Here is a 26,966-nt window from a genome sequence, read left to right on the forward strand (position 1 = left end):
AATTATTCATTAGTGTGTTTAGATATTTAGGGGTTTTCTTATTTTATTGCTATTGATTTCTAATTGAATTCCACTCTGTTCAGAGAATACACTTAGCAGGACTTTGATCTTTTTAAATGTTTCAAGTCTTGTTTCCTGTGTTGCCATATTGCCTTCTTAGTGAATGTGTCACATACACAGGAAAAGAGTATGTATTCTGCAATCATTGAATAGTCTATAAATATTAGCCAGAAAAAGGTAGTGGATAGTCTTGTTTGGATCATCCTGTCTTTACAGATTCTTTGTCAGTTTGTTCTACCAGTCGTAGAAAGAGGTGTAATAATGCTCAGCTCTAATTATGGAGTTACCTGTATTTTCCAATTCTGTCCATATTTGCTTTAGTATCTGAGGTTTTATTAAGTAAAAAAAAAATACTGAATCACTAAGCCTTTCTGATGAATTGTTATTTTTATGATTATGATAATGAAATGTCCCTGGTAATGCTATGATATTACAATAACCATGCAAACCTTCTTATGCTCAACACTTGCTCATGGGATACCTTTTTTCCCATTTCTTTCAACCTACCTTTGTCTTTCTATTTAAAGTGTGTCTTTTACAATCAGCATATAGTTCGGTCTTGTTTTTTATCCACTTTGACAATCTCTGGTCTTTTTTTTTTTTTCCTCCATAATCATTGGCTTTTAATTAGAGTGTTTAGACCATTTACATTTAATGTAAGTGTTGACACAGTTGGATTTATGTCTTCCATATTATTATTTGTCTTCACTTTGTTCCCTCTGCTCTTGTTCCTTTAATCCTCATTTCTTCCCTTCTTTTGAACAATCTAAAATTTTAGTATTTCATTTTAACTAATCTGTGGGCTTTTCAGTTATATCCCTTTATGTTCTTAGTTGTTGCTTTATGGATTAAAATATGCATACACATTTTTTTACATTTGATGTACAGTTAATCTCCTACTTCAAGTAAAATGTAAAAGACTTGCAGACTTTCTACCATCCCACTGATCTTTATGTTTGAGTTGTCTTGAGTATGATGTCTGCATTCACTGAACACCCCACCAGACCATACTATACTTTTATCTTTCAATAGTCGAAGTGTTTAAAGAACTCCAGAGGAAGAAAAATAGGCATATTACCCAAACTATTTGTCATGACTTTTCCTTTATTAGTGAAGATTCAGGTTTCTCTCAAGTGCCATTTTCCTTCGACATGAAAAACTGTGCTTCACGTTTTGGTCTATGAGTGATGTTTTCTTAGTGTACCTTTACCTGAGAATATCTTAAGTTTGCCTTTATTCTTGAAAGATATTTTTGGTTAATATAGAATTCTGGAGTAACAGTTCTCTTCTTTCAGCATTTTGAATATGTTGTTCCTTTATCTCCTGGTCTTCATGGTTTCTAATGTGATGTCCGTGGTCATTCAAATTATTGTTTCCCCATATGATTTGTGCCATTTTTCTCTAGCTGCTTTGAAGAATTTTTCCTTATCTTTGGGTTTCAACAAGTAGGTTATGATATGTCTAGGCATAGTTTTCTTTGTGCTGATTTTATTTGGGGTTCATTGAGCTTTTTGAGTCTATAAATATACATCTTTCATCAAATTTGGGACGCTTTCAGCATTATCTCTTCAAATACTCTTTCTGCATCAATTTCTCTTTCTGGATGCTCTGGATGTTCTGGAACTGTAGTGATACTTATTTTAGACCTTTTGACATTTCCTCACAGTCTCATTGCTTCCTGAGAATCTTTTTTTTTTTTAATAATTGCCCTCTGTTCTTCAGACTATTTTTATTGATCTATCTCTAAGTTCACAAACAGTTTATTCTGTCATCCCCTTTCTGATGTTAAGCTCATCCAATGAATTTTTAACTTCAATAACTTTATTTTTCTAAAATTTCCTTTTGGTTCATTTTAATAATTTTAATTTCTCTACTATTAATTTCTATCATTCTGTTTATCTCAAAATTGTTTACCACTAGTTCATGGAACATAGTGATAATAACTGATTTAAAGTTCTTGTCTCATAATCTCCATGTCTGGGTATCTTGTGGTTGGCATCTGTTTATTGCTTTTTCACTTGAGGATGTATTTTCCTGATTCTTGGGATGTTAAGCCATTTTAGATTATATCTTGGACATGTGAATGTTATGTTGTTTTGACTCTGAGTTCCATTATGATCTCTTGGAGAATATTGACGTTCTGTTTTATTGAGCCATCAACATACTTAGATTCTCAGACCACCTCAGGCAGCTATGATGCTAAGCAATTACAGCTGATTGTTTTTGACAAATGCCCTGAGGATAAGATTATCACTACTGAAAAGCTCTGAGTCTGGTTAAATAAAGACCAGTTCTGTGATTAAGTACTTTCCAGGGACTCATAGGTCAGTCAATGAGGATTCTCTTGGTTGCTTCCAAGTTTGGGAAATTATGAATAAAGCTACTATAATCATTCATGTGCCGGTTTTGTGTTTATCTTTTGGGAGGAGGTTTGCACTAACCATATATCCTCACTACTATCTGTTCTCCTGCTGATTAAAATTAAAATCTCTGGACAAAACAAAACAGGTAACTACTTTGAACTCTGGAAAATAAGCCAATGCAGGTGGTTTTTGAAGGAGAGTAAAAAAAAGTTGGAGAAATGACATGAAATGGAGTAAGCTTCCTGTTTATTTTTACCAAGGACACCAGGACAACAAAATGGGAGAATAGTTTTTTCAACAAATGGTGCTGGAACAACTTGATATTTACATGCAAAAAAGGAAAAAAAAAGATGAAGTTAACTCCCTTTCTCACACCATACACAAAAATTAACTCAAAATATATCTGAGATCAAAATATAATAGCTAAAAATATAAAACTCTTTTTTTTTTTTAATTTGACAGAGAGAATGAGAGGGCACAAATGGAGCAGCAGGCAGAGGGAGAAGCAGGGTCCCCACTGATCAAGGAGTCCGAGGCGGGGCTCGATTCCAGGATCCTGGGATCATGACCTAAGCCAAAGGCAAGTGCTTAACCATCTGAGCCACCCAGACACCCCTAAAAATATAAAACTCTTTTTTTTTAAAGATTTTTTTTAATTTTTATTTATTTGACAGAGAGAGATCACAAGCAGGCAGAGAGGCAGGCAGAGAGAGAGGAGGAAGCAGGCTCTTCGCCGAGCAGAGAGCCCGATGCGGGGCTCGATCCCAGGACCCTGAGATCATGACCTGAGCCGAAGGCAGCGGCTTAACCCGCTGAGCCACCCAGGCGCCCCAAAATATAAAACTCTTAAAAGAAAACAAAGTAGTAAATCTTCATGATATTGGTTGGCATTTTTTTCTTAAATATGAGACCAAAAGCACAAAAGCACTAGTAAAAAGATTTTAAATGAATAAATTGGACTTTGTCAAAATCAAAAATTTTATACATCAAAAGACATCAAGAAAGTGAAAAGATAACCTACAGAATGGGAGAAGCATTGGCAAATCATATATCTGATAAGGGATCTGTATCCAGAATATATAAAGAACTCTAACAACTCAACAGCAAAAGAATAATTCCATTTTTCTAATATGTCAAAGATTTGAATAGGTATTTATCCAAAGATGTAGAAATGGCCAGTAAGCACATTGTGTTGGTCAGCTTGGACTGATATAACAAAGTACCATAGACCAAGTAGTTTCAACAACAAACATTTATTTCTTATAGTCCTGGAGCCTGAAAAGTCTAAAATCGAGGCATCAGCAGATGCAGTTTTTGGTGAGGGTCTGCTTCCTGTCTGATAGACCACGTCATCTCACTGTTTCCTCACATGACAGAAGGGGCAGGAGAGCTCTCTGGGGTCTCTTTACAAAGGGATAAATCCTGTTCACGAGGGCTCCACTTTTATGACCTGATCACCTCCCAAAGCCCTACTTCCAAATATCATCACACTGAGGATCAGGATTTCAATACATGAATGTTGAGGGAACACCAACATAACACACATGAAGGATGTTGGACATAATTAGTCAGTAGGGGGATGTGAATCAAAACCACAATGATATACTATTTTATATCCACTAGGATGGCTAAAGGTTTAAAAAGAAAGACAAGACCAATGGTTGGCAAGAACATGGATGACTCGGAAGCCTCGCACATCACTAACAGGATTGCAAAATGTTGCAGCAATTTGGGAAACATGTCGGCAGTCCCTGAAATATTAAATATAGAGTCACCATATGACCTGGCATTTCTCCTTCTAGGAATATGGCCAAGAGAAATGAAAACATGTCCACACAAAACTTACACGTAAATGTTCATAGCAGCATTATTCACAACACCCAGAGAGTGGAAACAACTCAAATGCCCACTGAAGGATGAATGCATAAACAAAATGTGATGTATCAGTACAGGGAATTGTGATTCATTGATAGATGGGAATGAAACCCTGACACATGCTAGAACATGGATGAACCTTGAAAACGTAACACTGAGTGGAAGAAGCCATGACAAAGGAACACATAGCATATGGTTCCTAGTATATGAAATCTCCAGAAAAGGCAAATCCACAGAGATAGAAAAACAGAGTGGTGGTTTCCAGGAGGTGGGGGGAAGGAGGAATGTGGAGCGACAGCCAACAGCCATGGGTGGTGAACACATGTGAAAGCTGGATGGTCATGCGAGTTGCACAATCTCGAACACACTAAAACTCTGAATTGTACACTGAAATACGGTGAATCCGTAGTATGCGAGTTTTAGCTCAATAAGGCTGTTATTTAAAAGCTGAAGTAGCATTTTCCCCCATCACAATGATAATGTCTACAAGCTTGGTAAAAGGCAATGCTGACAAGGATGTGGGTAAGAAGGGACTCTATCTGCTGAGGGGAGGGGTCATGTAAATTGGTGCAGCCTCTTTCATGAGCAACGCTGTAGTTTCTATCAATATTTAATGTGCATATACCCAGAATTTCAAGTTCTAGAAAAATACTCAGTAAATTCATATCTGTACGAAACTGACCTTGCAGTTTTAGATTTGCTAATGCATGAAGATATGGAAGATACATTGTTGCACTGACAAAATTCTAAACAGTTCTGAGGTTTAGTTAGTAGTATTGTATCAATGTTAATTTCTTGATGTCCATAGCTATGTAAAGGCTATATAAGGTTTCAATACCAGAATAAGTTGGATAAATGTTATTTGGAACTTTCTGCAGTATTTTTACTACATTTTTCTTACATCTAAGATTTTTACAAAATAAAAGGTTTAAAATACCTATATTTATTTTTGTAAATAAATGTGTGTCTTGTCAAAATATAGCTATTTGTGTGGAAATGAACACCGAATTCAGGAGCGTGGTTTCCTACAGTTTCCTACCGTTAGAGGAGTTGGAGAGTAGAGTCAGGGAGAGGTACAGAGGGGTGACTGCAACTCTTCTTGCAAGAGTTCGCTTTATAAGCTGCACGATAGATTTTTAAGTGTTTCTTGCACTATTCTTTGAAATTTCTGTGTATATATTTCTCCTAACAGATCAGTAACAGGCAAGTGCATAAGAAAAAGACAACACAAAAAATTTGCTCTTAATTTCATAAGTCCGTAAATGTCCTTGAACCCCCACAGACCCCAGGATTAACGCTCTTGGTTTAAAGAACTTTCCAGTGCTCATAAACCCATTCGCTGCACAGAGGTACTCTTTACACCACTGTCAGATGCACCTGAAGAGGGACGCATTTCTGCTGGGAGGAAGCAGGGCAGTCTGATGGGGTGGAGACGGTGGGAAGCCCTTTGAACAAGCATTTGTTCTGTGGCAAGAGCTATCCTCCTGTTCAGAGAGAGACACCACCTGCCCCTCGGGAAGGTGCTGGGAGATTCTCTGCCTGGGCTCCCCACACTGGTGTGAACTATTTCTGTCCATATCGATGACTCATAGCTTCAACTGAAAACAGCCAGTCCCTAGCAACCGTGCATTATTTTTCCCCCAGACGTGTCCAGCTTCTCTGGATTCCTATGGAGACTGTTATTTTCTCCTGACTTCAAACTTTGCATGCGGCGCAGGGCAAAATCTTCACAGCTTTTCCACTTCTGATCAGGAGATGTGGCTGTGGATCGGGCCAAAATCGGGGCGGAAAAACAGCTGCGGACCCAGATTCCCCAAATAGGCAGGCTGCTTTTGTACTTTTTAAACCTTAAGGGACAAGGCACCAGGAGTAATGCCGGCTTCCTCTCAGCCTTTATTAACTGCCTCCCGGCCTCCAAAGGCCGCTTAGATCGTGGAGCACGCCCAGGAGGTTCATACGGACTCCTGGTTCTAGATCCCACACTGAACACCCACAAAAACAGGACAGAGAGCAAGATGAAGAGGAACCGGAATAAACAGGAGAGAAACTGAGCTGTTGTCCCCGCAAGTCTTCTTTTGAGCTCGGTTCCCATGGATTTCCTCCACCATCTAGCCGGCGCGTTCCTGAGCAGCGCTTTGCTTTTGCTGACCCAGTCTCTGCAGCGAAGTGCTCCCCTCCCCATCCCGCAGGCCATCACCCGTGCTCTGTCCTTCCTTGTCCTTCCCTCTGGCCAGGCCTTGGTCCCTTGCCAGCTCCTGTGGGCTGATCTAACACTGATGGAGCCTCAAATTCCAAAACCAAGCCCTCTTCTGAGCACAGCCCAGAACCCTAAGTAGCCGGATCCATTCCTTGACTTCAAGACCCCTCCAGGCCCAGCAACTCCCAACCCCAACTTCTCTAGATGGTTCCTGGACAAACCCACTCCGGACCTGCCCAGCTACCTGCAACAGTGTGTCTGGAATTGCGTCGTTTCTCGCCCAAGTGTTCTCCTCCCAGACCTCTAGCCCCACACGGTGGTGCCTGTGTTACCCTCTTGCTCCGTGCGGACCAGGGGATCATTCCCGCCACCCCTCAGCTCAGCTAAGCTTGTCCACTCTTCCAGGAAAACCTCGCCTCGGGGCCGCAGGGCCAGGAGCCATGGCACCGCGGGCACAAGGTGGTTGCCTCCGGGACCCCACAGAGCACTCGAGCGGCTGGGCCCCGGAGGAAAAGTGCCACGCTAGTGCCACGGTGTCACTTCATATAGGGGAGCGGGGATGACGGCCGCCAGGAGTCGTCACAGTGGCCTCGGCAGCGACGGGACCTGGGGGGTGACGGCCCGTGGGCTGGGCAGCAGCGGCCCTGAGCGCAAAGGCCACGCCAAGCACTGCGCGAAGGCTGCTGCGGAGACTGCCCTTGGCGGTGCTTTATTAGGGAGGAGAAGAGCCGGGCGGAGCGGGGTTACCGCAGCAGGTGCAGAGCTGGAAGCGCGGGAAAGCGGCGCCGCACCCGGACACCCGGCTACTCGCGTCAGCTTTGCTGCCTCGCGGGGTCCGGGTGGAGGGCGGCCAAGTCCGGGGGCGTGTGAAAGTTCGCACCTTCCCAAAGCGCTGAGTCAAACAGGTCTGCTCGCCTGCACGTCCCGTCCCACCCTGATTTCCAACAGACACGCGGGACCACAAACAAGTTTGTTTGTGCGTCGTCTCTATGAGGCTGACCTCCCTACTCAGAAACACAAGCCCCTTGTGCGGCCCGTCGGAGGAGCTGCGCGGCAGCGGGAGCGCACAGGGCGCGCTGGCCCGGCCTCACCCCGAGATTCCCGGGGGCGGCGTGGGGCACAATGCGGCGCGGGGCAGCTGAGTCACGGCGGCGGATGGTGGTACGTGACACCTGCCAGGTCCGCAGCCCAGAGGGCGGCAGGCTGCCCGCGGCGGGGCAGGGGAGCAGGTGCGGGGAGCTGGGCAGCCCTGTGCCCGCCGCCCCCGCCCCTGCGTCCGCCGCCCCCGCCCCTGCATCCGCCCCGCAGCAACAGGGCGCAGGCACTCAGCGGGCCCCGCTCTCGGCACTGCTGCCGTGGCCGCGTGTTTTCTGAAGGGGACTCGGGGCTGCCTTTCAGGGGCGGAGGAGCCCACCACCTGGTTCATTACTAGTTAATTAGTATTAACTGTCCGTTGTTACCGGGCAAGCTTTAAACTTTCCTCGTTGGCAAAATTGGAATGAGAGGCACTTGGCAAGACTGTAATAAGGATTAGAAGTGTATGTGTGTGTATATATGTACATGTGAGTGCACGTATGTAAATGCACATAATTATAGATGAACGTGTGTGTATGTGCGTATGCATATGCGTGTGCATGGAAATGTGGATGCCACGTACTGTATACACTGTGTGTGTATATGCGTATGAGTGTATCGTGGATATACGTGTGGATGCATATACGAATTCTCACAGACACGCATTATGTAAATATGTGATGTGAGCGCACTGCCACGTGTGTTTATATGAACATGTGTGTACATGTGTGAACATGTACTTGTGCTGTGTATACACACATGAATTGTGTGGTGGGCATGCATATGTGTGTGCGTGTGAGTGTAATGTGCACACGTGTGTGGGTGTGCAGGTATGAATACGTATGCTATATGTAGAACGGTTGTCACATGATCACTTCCTGGCCTGGACCAGTGTGCTCAGACTAAACCATTCTAAACAGTCTAAACCACTCCCTGCCTCCCCCAGCAGGTCACTATGACTACACCTATCAGCCCGCTCACCCCGATTCTCTTCAGTCACCTTCTTCAGGCCGCCCTCACCCAGATGCTCAGGACCCCTGGCGCCAGGCACTCCCCAGTCTGACCCAGTTTTCTGCCCTTCCATACCTTTCCGCTGCACATCTGAAATCTTCCTATTTTAAATGTGTGTCCCTTTACTAGTGTATAAATAACATGTAATAAATTGTCCGTATTTAGGTTGTATTATTTGATGTGTTTTGACATGTGGACCCTCCTGTGAAGTCACCACCACATTCAGGATCACAAGAGTTCCTGGCACACCTGAACTTGTCCCCTCGCCTGGTGTGACCCATCTCCCTCCCAGCTTCCATGCTGCACCCAAAGATGGGTTTTCTGTAACTAAATACTACCTTGCATTTAACAGAATTTTATTAAGTGAAATAACAGACCATGTACTTTTTAACTGTCTGGATTTGTTATGCAGCATAATTACTGTGAGATCATTCAATGTTGTTTCGTTTATCAATAGTTTGTTCTTTTTTATCACTGAGTAATACTCCATTGTGCGGCTAAACCAAAAATGATTATCCATTCACCTGCTGAAGGGCATTTGGGCTGTTTTCAGTTGTTCCAAATATATTCTGTGAATGTTGTGTGCCTGTATTCTGTAGAACAAAATGCTCGTTTTTCTTGAGCAAGCTTTACGAGTAGAAGTGCTGGATCACATGAAGATACCTCTGTAGTTGTTTAAGAAACTATGAAATATTTTCAAGTAGATGTACTATTTTACATTGTTACAACCAGCCTGTGAAAATTCCCATATTTTTGCCAATACTTAATACGGTTGGTCTTTTTAATTTTAGCTATCATAGCAGCTGTGTAGTGGTTTCTTATTGTGGTTTCGATTCACATTTCTGTAACAACTAATTACATTGATCATATTTCCATTTTTATTTGCTATCTATACATCTTATTTAGTAAAATGTCTCTTCAAATCTTCTGTCAATTTTTATTGAGTTGCTTGCTTCCTTATCATTTAGTAGTAAGAGTTCTCTATATGTACAAATCCTTTGTTGGATATATATTTTATAAATATTTTCTCCCAGTCTGTGACTTGCCTTTTCATTTCCATTACAGTGTGTTTTAGAGCAAAAGTTTTCATTTTGGGGAAATCAAATTTATTGATTTTGCTTGTGTATCTTTTACAATTTGTGGTTTTGGGGATCTTTTAACGAAATTTTGCCAAATTCAAAATCACTAAGATTTTCTCTCGTTTTCTTCTAGAAGTGTTATAGTTGTATCTGGTACATTTGGACCTATGACATATTTCAAGTTGATACTTTACTTTTTTGGGGAGACATTTATTTATTCGTTTATCTGATAGTAGGAGAGAGAGAAAGAGCAAGAGAGCACAGGCAACGGGAGAGGCAGAGGGAGAAGCAGACTCCCAGCTGAGAAGGGAGCTTGTTGCAAGGCTCAGTCCCAGGACCCCAGGATCATGACCTGAGCCAAAGGTATCTACCTTCAACATCCCTCAAGTTGATGCTTTAAATGATGTGAGGTAAGAGCTTACATTTTCGTTTTGTTTTTCTATGGCTACCAATTGTCCTAGTACTGTTTGTTAAGATTATCCTTGAATTGCCTTGGCACCTTTATCAAAAATAAATTGATTATAGGCCAAAATAAATAAATAAATAAATAAATAAATAAATAAATTGATTATAGATATATGGGTCTATTTCCTCACTATGCATTTATATTTTTTTCTTTTCTTTGTTTTTTAAGAAAATATTTTATTTATTTGAGAGAGAGAGAGAGCATGAAAGAGAGATCAGGAGCAGAGGGGAGGGATAGAAGGAGAAGCAGGCCCCCTGCCGAGCAAGGAGCCCAGTGTGGAACTTGATCCCAGAACCTTGGGATCGTGACCCGAGCCAAAGGCAGACGCTTAACCTGCTGAGCCACCCAGGCACCGTCCACTTATATTTTCCTATCTGTATGTCAATATCACATGGCTTTGATTAATGTAAATATATAATGTTTCTTTAAATTGTTTAAGATAAATTAACCAAATCCATTCTTTTTCACATGTCACTTTGACCATGTTAAATCATTTGCATTTCCACTTAAATTTTATAATTAGCTTTTCAACATCTACACTAAAAACCCTGCTGGGATTTAATTTGAGTTGCCTTGAATCCATAGATCAATTTAAGGAGAACTGACATCTTAATAATATCATCCTTTCATCCATGAACATAGCATATCTCTCCATTTATCTACATCTTCTTTTACATTTCTTAGCAATGTTTTGCAGCAAGATATCACAAATAAGATAAATGTCCATAATTAGGTAATACAGATTGTGATGCATCCATGTTATAGCAGGTAAAAGGCATGTATTATTAGACAAAATAGAAAACTCAAATTACAGTAGATTAAAAAGATTAAAGTTTAATTTTCTGTAATGTGTAAATCTTAAAGGAGGCAATTCAAGACTTGTGTGGAAGATTTGTGATGGTTTTAGAGACCGAGGTGGCTCTGTATTTCTTCCCTATCAACCTTACCACATGGTTTCCATCCATAGTCAAGGAGATTGCTAGAATTACAGTCAATTCATCCATAGTACAGACAGAAAGTCAGAGGAGGGTGGGGGCTGGGGGGTTACTGTTTACAACACAATACAAAGTTTAGGACATGGCTGAGAAATATAGAGTAGAAATGAATAATAATTTAAAGAAGTAAGTGTAAAAGGTGGCATATTCAATGACATGCAGGTGAGATACAACAGATATGTACTTCCAAAAGGGAGAACAAAACAACAGAACAAAATGCCAAACTATAAGTTATAAAAAACTATGCTATAAATTACAAACTATAAGAAATAAAAAAAATATATGCCCTTTAGATTGAAAAGCCCATTGCAGCCATTGAGAAACAGACACAGAACAATCCAGAAGTTACTGAGAAACAATGGTAAAGAGGAAACCTTTAGACGTCTGGAAAGAGAAGATGAAGTCATCTGTGAAGCGAACAGACGGGCTCCAGAATAATCCCCAGCATGTTCCGTCCATCAGTGGGGCAGTATCTACAGATCCTCAAGAAAGAAGGTGTGGTTGATGAATTTTTTACCCAAACAAGTTGTTATTTAAGGCATAAAAGAATAGAGTGGATGGATAGAAATAAAAGTCACTGCTAGAACAAAACTGAGAAGTCCCGTTACTAAAAGCACACACCTAAAACAAGACAACAGAAACACACAGATAAACCTAGTGGGAAATGCGTTCTAAATAGGCAATAAAGAGTAAATGTAATACAAAAAGTATAACAAAGTGAGTATTAAAAATATCCTCCATAACAATAAATGCAATTGAAGTAATCTTATTTTTAAAAGACAGACTCTCAGATTGGATCCAAAGGCAACCTCACATATGCAATATACTAAAAATAAAATAAAACCACCTAAAATGAAACACACCTGAGTAAGAAACTGGTAACAGTTTGCACCTGCAGAATGGGGCCACCATCTGAGGTAAGACAATATGTGTTCTCTGCGGACTGCCCTGCATGCATTAGGGTCTTAAGTTCCATGTTGCCAAGACCAGGAAGGTACAGTCAATTAAACAGGCAGGTGAACAACAGCAGCCGTGGGGTGGGGTGGGGGTGGGGGGCAGCCTGAAAAGGCACTTGAATTCAAACTACTTTTAAAACATGCTGTGACCAAGCAAAATATTTCTGCAGGTCAAATACATAGGACCAGAGTTTCTGATCCTGTTTTTCTTAAAAGAAGAAAGTGTTTGCCTAGGATGTAAAGTAAAGTGGGAGTAACAGGGGTTACTACATTCCAAACACTGAGTGAGATGCCGTGCAGAGGGGAGGATGGTGCGTGACATGGATGGCAGGTTGGGGCGGGCAGTGGTGGACAGGGCAGTGAGCAAAGCAGCTCTGAGCTCTGATCATTTAAGTGTAATGTGTCTCCGTCCTATTACACTGTGAGTTTCATGTTAGTAATTCTCTATCTGCTGCCGTGCGTCATGTTTCGAGGAGAGTCTGCCTAGAGTCACAGAAAATCATCAGCTTTGGAATCAGATGAGCATGAGTTCAAGTCCAACCAATTCCTGCAAGCCCTGTTCACAACACTGTGCTATCCAGCTTCTTCCAGAGACACTAAGATGTGTGAAATATTGAGGGCAACACATACACACCCTGATGTTTATCTTTAGGATATTATATTTACCATGAATGCTTGCCAGTACAACCAAATCAGGAGGGAGTGAAGACCCCTCCCCAGGTGCTGGCGACTGTCCTCTCTCCAGGCCCCATTGCTCAGCTCTCCCCCAACCTCCGTCTCCACCACCACTTTCCATCAGCCCAGAACTGTAAGGTTTTCCTTTAACCTGGTAAAGCATCCAGCATGAGGTGCGGAACAAGAGAACCACTATTAACTTGGGCACAGTTACCTTTCCAAGCCACTAAACCCACTGTTTGCCCTTGGAGCCCTGAGGTCAGACCTGTTTACCCTCATGAATAACCAAGCATTCAGGAACACACACGGATTCTGTTTGCCTCGTCTGGAGAGAATGTTCTCACAGTCAGGAGTGGAAGAAGTGCGAGTCATAGATCACCCTCCTCCCTTGATATTTCGGATCCGTGGCCACCTGACCCAGCCCCCCGAGAGAGATGCCGACTGCCGGACACCTCTAATTAAAAGTTATGAGACCTAAAAAGTGCTTTGGGAACCGATGAAAAACCCACTTAGAGAACTCTGACCACATTATCTTTCTAAAAGTTCTATTGGCAAAAAAAAAGTTCCAGAATATTTATAATCTTTTCTGTGAAGTTTCATGTTATCCACTGGAAATTGTTTCCAATGGGTTATGTGTTATGACATTAACTTACCAAGATAAAGAAATAAGCAATGGTTTCTTTTCAGAATGCTTTTAACTTAGGTATGTGTGCAATTGTGGGCAACTGAGCCAGGTGTCGTCCTGTTTGAAACAAACACCATCATGCTTGAAAGAGGTATGCTATTTAAAAATAATCTAGAATGACTTTAAAATAATCCAGACTAACCCAACAATTTAATGTTAATTTAGTCACACCAGTGGAGAGGGACTACATTACATGTAACTCTCTTGCTGCTGTAAATGTCCAGGGCATGACATACTGGAAACACCATAGACTTTAGAGATAGAGAGACCTTGGTTTTATTTTGAACATCTGTTAATTATGTAAGCGTGGACACATGTCTGAAAACTCCAAGCTGCAGTATGATTATAAAAGTAGAATTACTGGGGCACCTGGCACCTGAGTGGCTCAGTGGGTTAAAGCCTCTGCCTTCGGCTCGGGTCATGATCCCAAGGTCCTGGGATCGAGCCCCACATTGGGCTCTCTGCTCAGCGGGGAGCCTGCTTCCCCCCGCCCTCTGCCTGCCCCTCTGCCTACTTGTGATCTCTCTCTCTCTGTCAAATAAATAAATAAAATCTTAAAAAAAAAAAAGAAGTAGAATTACTTGACACCTACCTCATCTAGGTCACCAGGGAAACAAATAGCTATGAGAAATCATTTCCTTGGCATAAAACTGGCTTGTTAGTCTCCCTTTTCCCTCATCTGGTTTTTCTAACATTTACATCTGGAATTTTGGAAACTGTGGTATCCCAGAAGCCCCTCTGTGTCTGTTGTATGGCGTGCACATAGGAACGGCACCTGTCTCACTGGGTTGGTGTGCAGACAAAGTAAGGACACATTATTAGGTATAGTTCCCAGCACAGAGTAAGTGGATCTGTAGACGTTGGCTATAATGACCCTACTTTTTCACAATTTTCTGAAGGGTCACTATCCGCAAGAGAAACAGGACTGACAGTGTGAGATGTGCCCCGAAAGAGCAGGAAATGAGACGCTCGTGAGGGAAGAACAGAAGGGAAAATTCTCTGTATTGTGGAAAGACTACATTTGACCAAGGTGGAAGAAATGAGGGGCATACTCATTTAAAAAAGAGAATGCATAAAAGCACACAGTGCACTTACTTCTAATGGTGGGACAAGGTGCTTGAAACTAGTCCTAAAGACTTAAGCCACAATGCTGACATATTTCTGGAAAGTCTGACACATACACACTGGACACACTTCCAAAACCAAAAATCAGGCCATAGAATTAAGTCATACAACAAAATATCTTAGTGGAGTAGTACAGTAAACTAAAAATTGCAACAAATAATTTAAATTTAATGACTGCTTACAATGTTTCTAATGCAAGATTTCTAGAATGCAATTCCTGCTTGCTTTGAATGCTCCTAATTCAATAGGATTCTTCTGGAAAAGACAAAACGAGGTTGTTTCTAATTCTAAAATAATTTAAGTGTGCTCTTTCCGTAATCTCATTTCAATATGTTGAAAAACATAAAACCGTCTTAGAAATAGTCCTAATTCACAAAATACTGTTCTTTGGCTATGTTCTTGAGGGTATGCAAGATCCTGAAAGTGTCTGCCTTCACGTGAACGTGACTATTACAAATAAGTCACGGGAACGTCAGCGGCCGTCTTTGTAACGGTGTATGAAGAAGTCAAATACAATCCACGGTTCAATCGAGTTAACTACCGTGTCAAAGGTAAATCATTTAGCGACTGTCCAGATGAGCCACTTTCTTCAAAAACATGTGCCATTTAATTAGAGCACAGTCCGCCTCCTGTTTTTCAGTCCAGCTTCCATCCGTCACTCAGCCCCAAGGAATTTTCCCCAACGCTGTCCGAACTATGTGTTTTTCCTGATGAGGAGATTCTCCTACAGAGGTGAGGAATGACATGCATTTCCCACACTTGGCCTCGAAGAACAGAGCACACAGAGACAGGCATGGGGAAGCTGCCCGCCGCAGAGTGAGGCCATGCACACCCTGCCCCCCCACCCCCATCCCTGCCCCCACCCACCCCACCCCCCATCCCTGCTCCCCCATGCCCTGGCCCCATTCTAACCTTGCCCCCACCCTCACCACAACCCCAGCCTCCACCACCTACCTCCATCACCTATCCCCACCCCCTCCCCCTCCCTATACCCTGCCCCTACCTGCATCCCAACACCCCTCCCCACACTGTCCTCCGTCCGCAGCACCAACCCACTCCCAAACCCCAACCCCCTAGAAAACTAGTATAACTTTAAGGCTGAGATGGAAGAGGAGGATAAGCCACAGCACATGGTACGGCCACAGAGGAGCATGAGTCAAAGGCTATGCTGATGACAGCGTTCTTCACGAGGAGCCCAGAAAGACATTCCCTTGGCCACCTACCCACTTTTCAACATGTCAGCATCCCTGAGATTGGAAGTTCCGTTATCTAGAGAATTTTCTGTCACCTGTGTGGCACATATGGGCTTACACAGCCCTCCCTCACCTTGGTCTCCCCCCTGCGCCCTGCCCAAGCTACAGGCATCCCCATGACATGGTTCTGGCCGATGGAATGGACACAGCTGGTGCTGTTACTGTCTCTTTCTTCCCCTGGAAACATGGACTGGGAGCCTGGAAACAGCCTGTGTGACATGTGGGACACTCCCACATGGTGGAGACCATGGAGCAAACAGAGAAAAGAAACCAGGCTCATAATAACAAGCCGAACTTCCTCATAAGTCCTGGCCTGCTGCTCACCCTCTCTCACTGCGGAATGCAAAAAAGTCCAATTTTCCCAGTATTATTTGGAGTCAGGTGGCTTTTGCAAAACTCATACCTCTCCTGGGTACAAAGAAAGATGATTCTGAGCAGAGCGTCTGACCCCATGTAGGTTAAGTGGGAGCCATTAAGTCAAACACAGGTACTTACTGAGCAACATGGACTTTGAGTTGTGGCAGGCTTCGTGGAAGAATCCTGAGTGGAAGGCACTCAGGACGGGCTCCCAGACTTCAGAGACGATGTTGCAGCAAGCCTGGATCGACACACTAACCTATAGCCACCTGCCCTCCCACGCACCGGGGCCTGTCTAGCCAAGATCCAGGAGAAGCAAGTTTCTGTGAAGACTGAGTGTCCCCAGCAGGGCAGCAGGTCGGGCTGAAGCCCCGCTGCACCCTGCGCTGCGCCCAGCATGGCCGGCAGCCCGGAAAAGGTTTCTCATTCCGACGCGACAGGGAGCCCATCCTGGCTATCCTGGCTAAAGCCAGCCCTAGAAATGCCTTCCAGGGGAGAAAGACCACGGTCCTAAGGACGCACAACGTTAGGACGGAGGCATCGTGCGGGATCAGGAACCTGCCCCAGTGTCTGCCGACGGGAGTCAATGGTATCTGGGTTCTCACTCAGGTGAAGCCGCAGAAACTCGGACTACATGGTTAACAGCACAGAAGGGAGACAGTCGCACCAACCACTATGCATTTAACTAGAGGTTAAGTCCACGTTTCAGAGAGAAGTGCTGGGGGAGCTCAGAATTAAATTATGATCATCAGGACTTTAAAAATCGAGACGTTTGATTGGAAATGAGCACACATGCAGACAGGCTACCCTGGGGGAACAAGTGTGTCATAGAGACAGAAGAAGAGGGACACGTCATCAGCAACTCTGCCCTTGCCTGCCTGGTTGCAGACTCACGCGCGGGCACACACGCACATGCACACACGCACGCACATGTGCACACACGGGGAAGTGCTGCTCATGGAAGGCATGGCCTTACCCCTGCTCTCAGCGGCCGGCCAGGAAGAAACTCGTTTCATTGACAGACGAGCAGCTCGGTGTGCGGACATTCAAACTACAAGGCAAGAAAGGAGTCCGTGGAAAGGAAACGGAAAGCGTTTGGTAGATGAGTAACACATCAGGCGCGTCCTTGCTTCCAGTCCCCATAAAAAACAAATTCCTGAGGCCACTCACTCCAACCCAACAGGAAAAAGGAGAGGAGCTATGGAAAAACAGCGTTCGTTCAGAGTTCTGAGGAGACGACGAAGCGTAAGGGACCACACTCTAGAAAGTGACAAGCCATCATGGGCAGGAGGACGCCCAGGAATGCCCACCTCCACATCAGGAGAGCAGGCCCAGGAGGACGCTGCGACGGACAGAGGCAAGGGGACAGTAAGGGCGAGAGCTGCGTCAGCATGGCCGGAGCCCTGCGTGGCCTGAGCCACAGGCCCGTCCTGCACCACGCCTCCCACTGGCCCCCACCCCGTGCCTCACTGGGTGCTGAGGGGAAAAGCCAGAATGGGGGAGGAGGGCTGTGCAGGGAGACGCTCAGATGGCAATAGCTGAGTGAGACTGTGGATGGCAGCCTGTCCTAGATGTCCGGGCCTTCGGATGGTGCAGCTCGGACGTGAAGCCGTGCAGACCGGCCCTGGCACCTTGCCAGCGTTCACATCCTGGGCTCCGCTGATCTGTCCCCCAAACGATGGAAGCCAGGCGTGAGCAGAACTTAACAAACTACAGCAAAACTCAGACCACACTCTGCGACAGATGAGATCAAACTATCCTCCTCTCAACCCGAGAGAATAAGGGGCCATGTCGTTGACTTCAACCGCTAATCTTCTTTTCTACAAAAACGCAGAAAATTGAAATTACAATATATACGAAAAAGTGACATCTGGTTTAAAAGAAAAGAAAATTGTCAGGCGCCTGTGTGACTCAGTCGGTTGAGTGTCTGACTCTTGATTTCTGTTCAGGTCATGAAATCAGGGTCCTGAGATGGAGCCCCGAGTCAGGCTCCATGCTGGGGTGCAGCCTTCTTGATATTCTTTCTCTCCCTCTGCCTCTCCCCTCCCCTCTACCCCTCTTCTCCTAAAAATAAAAAATTTAAAAAAAAAGGAAGAAAAGAAAAAAAAGGAAAGAATCAGACTCAGAAATTGTGGTGAGTCAGAGACTTTACAAAGTCTATGTTGATGCTGAGATACCCAGTGGGGGGGAAGTTGATGACATCTGTGGAGAGATGGCAAAATTCAGCAATTGCATGAACACTAGAAATCAGAAGCACCGTAAATGCCAGAGATTAAAAATATCAGTAATAAAGAATTCATTAGATCAGTTTAGTAACAGGTTGGATGCTATAAAGGAAAGAATCAATGATTCAAACTCGGGTCAATGAAATGAATCTAATGAATAAAAAGGGAAAAAACATGGAGGAAGAATCAGAGAGGAGGAACCAAAGTGTGTAGGACAGCATTGAGTAGCTTAACGTGCGAGTAACTGGAGTCTGAAAGGAAGAGGAAAGGGGAAATGCACCAGAGCAACAGACTAGGGGATAATGGCCACGGACTTTCCAAAGGTGAAGACACTGTCTACAGGTACAAAGTTCTCAGCAAATCCTAAGCAGGATAAATGCAAAGGAAAGTCATCTTTACAGCAATCTAGTAAGACAGGTGAAAATCAAAATATAAATAACAGATCTTACAAGCATCCTTGGGGAGTGGGAGATGTGTTTTATGTAGGACCCTGCCATTTCCAGTGACGTGAGTGACATCTGGTCTCTTACTGTAGAGGCCAGAACAGGAGGGCGTGACTCACAAACCCCACAAACAAAACAAAAAACCACTAGAATCCTACAATCAGTGAAACTGTTATTCAGAACTGAAAGTGAAATAGAGATAATCACTGATGAAAACTTAAAGAATTCATCTCTAGCAAACCCATCCTACTCAAAAGGCTAAAAATAATTCCCAGTCTGACCTCAGATCTGAAGGAAAAGATGAAGATTACCAGGAAGGGTAAATATTACGTCAGATATAGTTTAAACCAAAAAATAATAAAATTTTGTAGGGTTATATATGTTTATATGTAAACATAAAATATGAGACAAAAAGAAGGAAGTATAAAGAGAGTAAATAGAATTATGCTGTTGTAAGTTTCATAGACTGTGAGGTAATAGGATTTTACATGAAGTTATACCAGAACGACTTAGAGATGAATATCATAGGGGCACCCGATGGCTCAGTCAGTTAAGTGTCTGCCTTCAGCTCAGGTCATGATCCCCAGGTCCTGGGATCGAGCCCCGCATTGGGCTTCCTGTCCAGCGGGGAGTCTGCCTCTCCGTCTGCCTGCTGCTCCACCTGCTTTGCTGTCTCTCTCTCTCTGTGTCAAATAAATAAAATATTTAAAAAAAAAAGGTGACTATCATAATCTCAGAGAACCAAAAGATAATAGCATGAAGAGTAAAACTTTGCATCACAAAAATACGTGGTGTGTCCAGAATAAAACAAAAGAGGTCAGGAAAGGAAGGGAAGTGGGCAACAAACGCAAACACAAGTGGGTTAAATGAAACAAAATCCCCACGTGGAAGACGTCAGCTAAACCACGTCAAGAAGAACATGAGACGTAAATGAACTGAATGCTTCGATCAATGCTTTATTTTACTATAAAATAGTAAGATCCGACTCGAAGCTACTGGTAAGAAAATATGCTTTAGGGGTGCCTGGGTGGCTCAGTGGGTTAAAACTCTGCCTTCAGCTCAGGTCATGATCTCAGGGTCCTGGGATCGAGACCCACATCGGGCTCTCTGCTCAGTGGGAAGCCTGCTTCCCTTCCTCTCTCTCTGCTGCCTCTCTGCCTACTTGTGATCTCTCTCTCTCTCCATCAAATAAAAAAAATCTTAAAAAAAAAGAAAGAAAAAGAAAATATACTTTAATTATAAAGACAGGGGTTGAAAGCAAAAGGTTGAAAATGATACATATACCACATTCTGCGTAAGGAAGCTGGTGTGGTTATAGTCATATCCAGGTAGAAACTCCAGGACACAGAGTATGACTGGAGATGTAGCAACACATTTCCAAAGATAAAAGCTCAATTTATCAAGAAGACAGATATGCAGGGTGTAGGCGCCTAACAACAGAGCTGCAAAACACATGAGACAAAATAAGGACAAAACAGAAGAGACAGACAGACAAGCCATTTATTATAGTCATGGGTCGCCATACTCCTCTTTCTGTAAGTGACTAAAGATACACGTAAGATCAGTGTGGCGACAGAAGCTTTAAACGATGCTTTTAACCAACGTACAGAACTTAACATGTAGAGCACTACTTGTTGTGGCTGTAAAACGGACCCTTTGAAAGTGTACATGCAACGTTCATGAAGATCAAGTATATTATAGATCGTAAGAAGAGTCTCTAGCGTACCCAGGAGTAGAAATCAGAGTATATTCTCTGATGGATAACATATAGAATATCCCCCAATATTTAAAAATCTAATTAACACTTCTAAATAGCTCGTGTGTGAAAAAAGAAATCAGAAACATTTAAAAAATATTTTGTAGTAAATCATTGAAATATACATAGCAAAATTCGTGACATGCCACTGAAACTGTGTTTAGGGGAAAATATACAACATTCAATGTTTGCATTAGGGGAGAAGAGAGTTCGAAAGTCAATGGCTTGAGCTTCCAGCCTAATAATCTAGAAAAAGAACATGTTAAATCCAGGTGAGTAGGGGAAGGAAACGACAGAGAGAAAAGTAAAAGAATCAATGAAAGAGAGAATGTAAACGGGGGAACACTAATGAAAACCCAGCCCGGTTCTTTGAAAAGATCTATTCAAGTTGAGGAATGTCTAACTGAACAGATAACTCAGAGAGAGTAGACGGGGTCAAAGATTGAGAATCAGAGGCAGTAACGCTGGAGTTCCTATCCATGTTGAAAAGAAAATGAGATTTTAGGAAAAGCTTTGTTTATAAATTCAATAACAGATTAAATGGGGGAAGTCTTTAAAAGACACAAGTTTGGGATGCCTGGGTGGCTCAGTTGGTTAAGGGGCTGCCTTCGGCTCAGGTCATGATCCCAGCGTCCTGGGATCGAGTCCCACATCGGGCTCCTTGCTCGGCGGGGAACCTGCTTCTCCCTCTGCCTCTGCCTGCCTCTCGGCCTACTTGTGATCTCTCTCTCTATCTCTCTCTCTCACTGACAAATAAATAAATAAAATCTTTTAAAAATAAATAAATAAATAAATAAAAGAAACAAGTTTCCAAAAGTGACTACAGAAGAAACAGAAAATCCAAATAGGTTCGTATCTATTCAGAGAACCAGATTATTCACCGAATCCTTTCCCACAAGGAAAGGAAGCTTCTGGCAGAGGAAACTCTGGGGCCACTGTTCCTGGTGCAGATGGGCAGGTACACCCTCAGGATTGATGGTCTCACCCGAAACGTCAAGAGAGAATCACCCCGGGACGCCTGGGTGGCTCAGTTGGTTGGACGACTGTCTTCGGCTCAGGTCATGATCCCGGGGTTCCAGGATCGAGTCCCACATCGGGCTCCCAGCTCCATGGGGAGTCTGCTTCTCCCTCTGACCTTCTCCTCGCTCATGCTCTCTCTCACTGTCTCTCTCTCAAATAAATAAATAAAATCTTTAAAAAAAAAAAAAAGAGAGAGAACCACCCCAACAATGGTGTAGTAGGGTAAGTAACCTAAATTTCAGGCAACCCTTTAAAAGAATGAAAGCTTGCCATTTGCAGTAATTTGGATGGAGCTAGAGTGTATTATGCTGGGTTACACGCTCTCTTATTATGATAATAATAACGATTAGTGAAACAATTCTAAAGATAAGTGAAGAAAGTCAGAGAAAGACAAATACCATACGATTTCACTCATACGAGGAATTTAAGAAAACAGATGAACCTGTGAGAATGGGGGAAAAGAGAGAGAGGAAAACAAACCATAAGAGTCTCGTAAGGGTAGAGAGCGAATGGGGGGGGATGGGCTAGATGGGGGATGGGCATTAAGGGGGCACCTGCCGTGATGAGCCCTGGGAGTCATATATACGTGATGCATCACTGAATTCTGCTTCTAAAATCAATGTTGCTCTGTATGTTCGCCAACTAGAATCTAAATAAAATTTTGGAAAAACAATTTTCCCTTTTCATTGACTGGGAAGAGTCATTAACAGATGACAGAGTCACGGATGGTCTGATTTGCCTTTCCAGCTTCTCCATGGAGCCACTATTGAACGTCCTGGCTCCGCAGCTGGAAGGCAGTACCCCCTTCCTCCACGGCCTGAGTTGTTATATTGCCATGACTCTTGCATCGTCCTGGAAGAGACCTCCAGTCCACCATCCCTAGGTTCTGCTCTCTGGTCATTCAGTATCTTTATTATTATCCGTTAAACAACGGATCCCAGTTTCCTACTGGAACATACTCTACAACTCAGACGCAATTTTAGGAAAAAATCATAAGCACAATTTTAAAGTGGATTCTCCTAGTGGGTGAAAAGAAGCATGCGTGAATCACCTAAAATCAACTTTTTCTTTGGATCTGGTCAACAATGTTTATTATAATCCAAACATTATATTATTTAAAAGTACAGTCTTTAAAAATCATTCTTTCTAAGCACTAAACATTTCACAACTTTTCCTATGAATTTGCATTATAAACTACAGACATTTCAATCTCAAATGAAAGACTCAAGTCGACTTTTCTATCTAAACCTCATGAAAAGGTTGATGTGATCTGCATCTCAGTTCTTCTCTTAGCAAGATCTTTGGACCAATAAAATACTTTTTAGACACACTTTTAGAATGGTACCAAATTGCTGATATTAAATAAGTGTGTTCAATGTTCACTATCTCTTTTCCTGAGAGATGGTCGATACTTTTCACATCAGCACTGAAAGATTATAAAGACCCCTCACAAAATGCAGAACAGATGCCCTACGGTTTGGCTTTCCCCTTCTGTGCTGATCACCGGGCACAGAGGGCGAGGGCTTCCTGTGGCAAGGTCCATCCTGAACCAAGCCCTTCCCGACTGACACCCCTTCTTTTGTGAAATCCATTCAGTCTTATGGTTGGTAGACTAATCAAGTAAAATTTTAACTCTTTTTAAAGGAAACAAAAGAAAAGACGGGGCTCATGGGTGGCTCAGTCGGTTGACACCTGACTCGTGATTTTGGCTCCAGTCACGATCTCGGAATCGTGGACGGAGCCTGTGTGGGGCTCCCCGCTCAGCCGGAAGTCCGCTTGTCCCTCTCCCTCTGCCACTCCCCCAGCTCATGTGCGTGCTCTCTCTCCCATAAATAAATGAAATCTTTGTAAAAATGTGATACAAACAACGGGATATCATTTAGGCTTAAAAGGAAGGAAATTCCCTTTCACAGGGATGAGCCTTGAGGACGTTAGGCTCAGTGAAAGAAGCTCGTCACAAAAGACAAGCCCTGTAAGATCTCACTTCTGTGAGTCCCTCGAGTCATCAAGTCCCCAGGGACAGAAAAGGGAAGGCTGGTGGCCGGGGCCAGGAGAGGGAGTGTTCAAAGAGGACAGAATGAAAATGTTCTGGCCATGGATGGTGGGGATGGTTCACGATGATGACAGTGTCCCTGAAGCCACCGAGCTATACACATAAAAACAGTGACGATGGCAAATTGTTTATGGTGTATGCATTTCACCGCGATTTAAAATCACCCAAGTCTTGGCTGGTCTTGTCCTGCCGGGTCCTGTCCTGCCCCCACCCCTTCTACCTCCCGCCCTTCTTTGCTCCTTCCACTCCGTCCGTGTAGACCTTCCGGGTGCTGTCTCTGCTTGCGTTTGGGTCCCCAGGAAAGCGCTCCCAGCAATCACCCCCTTGCCTGGGGCTTTGGGACTCAGGCTTGGCTTCAGTCACTCCTTGGAGACATGTTCTTCACAATCTTCCTTAAAGCAGTCCCGGCCCAGGTTGCCCTTTCTCCTAAGACTTAGCATGATTCAAGTGTGTCTTCCTTTAAAACTTCTCTCTCGTTCTGGATGGAGCGATGGGGTTTCCTCCCCACCCTGACACAAGGTGAGCACATACATGTGTTCGCTGTGTCCTTGCTGACAGAAGGGGGCAGGACACCAGAGTGGTGGAGGTGTGGGGTCGGCGCGCCTCACTCTTCCAACACCCATCTGCACCTCACAACTGCCTCACCACCCTCCACGTTCCTCTCCCACCTCTTCCTCCTTCCACCCCTGCTCCCAGCATGCAGCCTTGGGCTTTGCTAAGCCACTGACACCATCTCCCCTGTATAATGTCATTTAACCTATCAGACGCCTCTTGGGTTCCCCCTTGGAGCCACGGCAGCCTTGTCTGTGTGTGTGTGTCAACCCTCTGTGGTCCCACATGTCGGATCTGGGAGGCACACCTGCCTTAGTCCTGCCAAGCCAAGCACACTCAGGTTCCTGGGCACATGTCTTACCCTCCCCCCCACTTCCCAGCTGTGTGACCTTGGAAGAGATAGTTCACTCTACCTCAGCCTCCTTTTCTATGAAAAGAGGACAGGTTGCTCAGGAGGTTGAGCTGACAGATGTAATGCACTCAGAATAGTGACAAATGCATCAGAATCGCCCAAAATGACAGCTGTTACCAGCTTCCAGGATCTAAGGGCTGGCAGTCAGGTCGGCCGGCTTGCTTCTGTGGGTGGCGGGAACCAAAGCCGTGTGTGTCTGGGTGCTGGGAAGTGAGTGTCTCATGGGATTTATTGGGGGGAGTCTGGGACCTTTATGATGCCCTGAAATTGAACAATTGTCCTTTCGTTTGATGTCTGGAGGCTTTTACACCTGAGTCAATGAAGATCCTGGTGAGTCAGCAGTAAACCTTCCCTTTCAAGTGGAGAAGTGGAGGGGGGCCATAGTGAGCAAAGCTGGGAAGAGGAACCTCCATTTCCAGAACCTCTGCACACAAATCAGCTCCAGGACAGAGTCCGTGTGGCAGGGAGGGCCGTTCCAACTCTCAGCAGGGAAACCGCTCTGCAGGGAAGGTGGGTGTGGACGCTGGTCTCGTACCACGCACCCGCCATTGTCCCAGCATTTACCCCGTAAGACCCGCTCAGCTCACAGACGAGTGTCTCGCTTGAAGTCTTCTCTTACTTTATTTGTCTGGTTTGTTTTCTAAGGGATTTTGCTATGTAAACATCTTTGTAATTACAACGTTTTCTCCCACCAGTTTGTAGAACCAAATTTAACTTTAAGAAGAATGTTTATTAACGCAGGTTCTCTGTGAATCGTGGTATAAAGTGATTACAGGTGACAAATGAAGGAAAGGATAAAAGGGAGGGGTAAGCTTTTCTTTCATAAGGACTTTTAAAATAGTATATTTTAATGACATTTGAAATCATTTACCAAACATAGAAAATACATTAATTAGGACTGGAACATAAAATTTCTTAATTATACACATGACAAGTCATTAAGAAGCTATCACTTAAAAAGTATTTATTTGTGGTGGGGAAAAAAAACACTAAATTATTTGGCTCAAAGTTGGATAGGTGATGCTAAGCCGTGTTACTATCTCCTGACTATTCACTCTTGTCTCCCACAGAACGCTCTGGGCAGGGAGTTAGGGTTCCCCATTCCACTGACGTGGGGCTTAGCCATGGGACTTGACTTGGCTAGTAGAATATGGGTGAAAGTTAAAGCTTGCCGGTTACCAGTAAAAGGTTTAAGAAACGTGGGAAGGTTGGGGGGGGGGGCGGGCAGCACCTGGGTGGCTCAGTTGGTTAAGACTGACTCTTGGTTTCGGCTCAGATCATGATCTCAGGGTCATCAGATCAAGCCCCACACGGGGCTCAGATTGCTCAGCGGGGGGTCTGCTTTTCTCCCTCTCCCCCTGCCCCTCCCCAAGCTCGAGAGCACACCCTCTCTCTTTCTCTCACCCTCTCTTTCTTAAATAAATAAATAAATCTCGGGGTACCTGGGTGGCTCAGTCAGTTGAGCACCTGACTCTTGATTTCGGCTCTGGTCATGATCTCAGGGTTGAGAGCTCGAGCCCCACGTTGGGCTCCACACTCAGGGCCGAGTCTGCTTCAAAACCTCTCTGTCCCTCTGCCCCTTTCCAACCTGCTCTCATTCTCCCTAAAAATAAATAAATAAATCTTTGAAAAAAAATTATTTAAAGAGAAAAGAAAAAAAGGAAGAAAGAAGGAAACATTGGGAGTTTCTGCTGCTGGAGATTCTGTTGAATTTCTTACCACTTCCAACCTCCACCGTGAGAACTGTATACCCAGACAAGGTCTCCCTCAAGCCTGGTCCCTGTGGAAAAAACCCATGGACAGTTTTTAGACCACCCCTGCCTGGAGCAGAGCCACAGACCTCAGTCATAAACAAGGACACGCAGTGTGAGTGAGAAACAAGGATTCGGTTTTCGAGAGTACCTGAGTTTTAGAGGTTGTTTGTTACACAACGTTATCCCATCAAAAACCAATTAACACGGCTGGAGGACAAAGTTAGGTTCTACAGAACTGGGGGACTGAGTAATCAACATACAGCTCGCTAGGAACGTGGAAGCTCGTGAAACGCCTTGTGTAATGAGACGCTCCAACCATGCAGTCATTGGAGGTGGGTGCACGGAGGCTTGATGAGGGGAGATGCTCATACAAACATCAAATGCGATCCTGTAGGATCGGGGTCACTCTTCCTTTGCTCACATGCGAGTGTAGGCTTGTTCTTAAACAGGCTAAGGGGGGGTATCCACAAAAATGATGACCTCGTTTGTTAGGGATGGATTATTTGCTCTTTCTGCAAAAGAGACAAGACTTTCAGAATAGTCTTTTCTGAACTAAGACCCTGAACAGATTGGTTTGCTC

This window comes from Lutra lutra, chromosome 6, assembly GCF_902655055.1.
Source record: "Lutra lutra chromosome 6, mLutLut1.2, whole genome shotgun sequence".
NCBI lineage: Eukaryota > Metazoa > Chordata > Mammalia > Carnivora > Mustelidae > Lutra > Lutra lutra.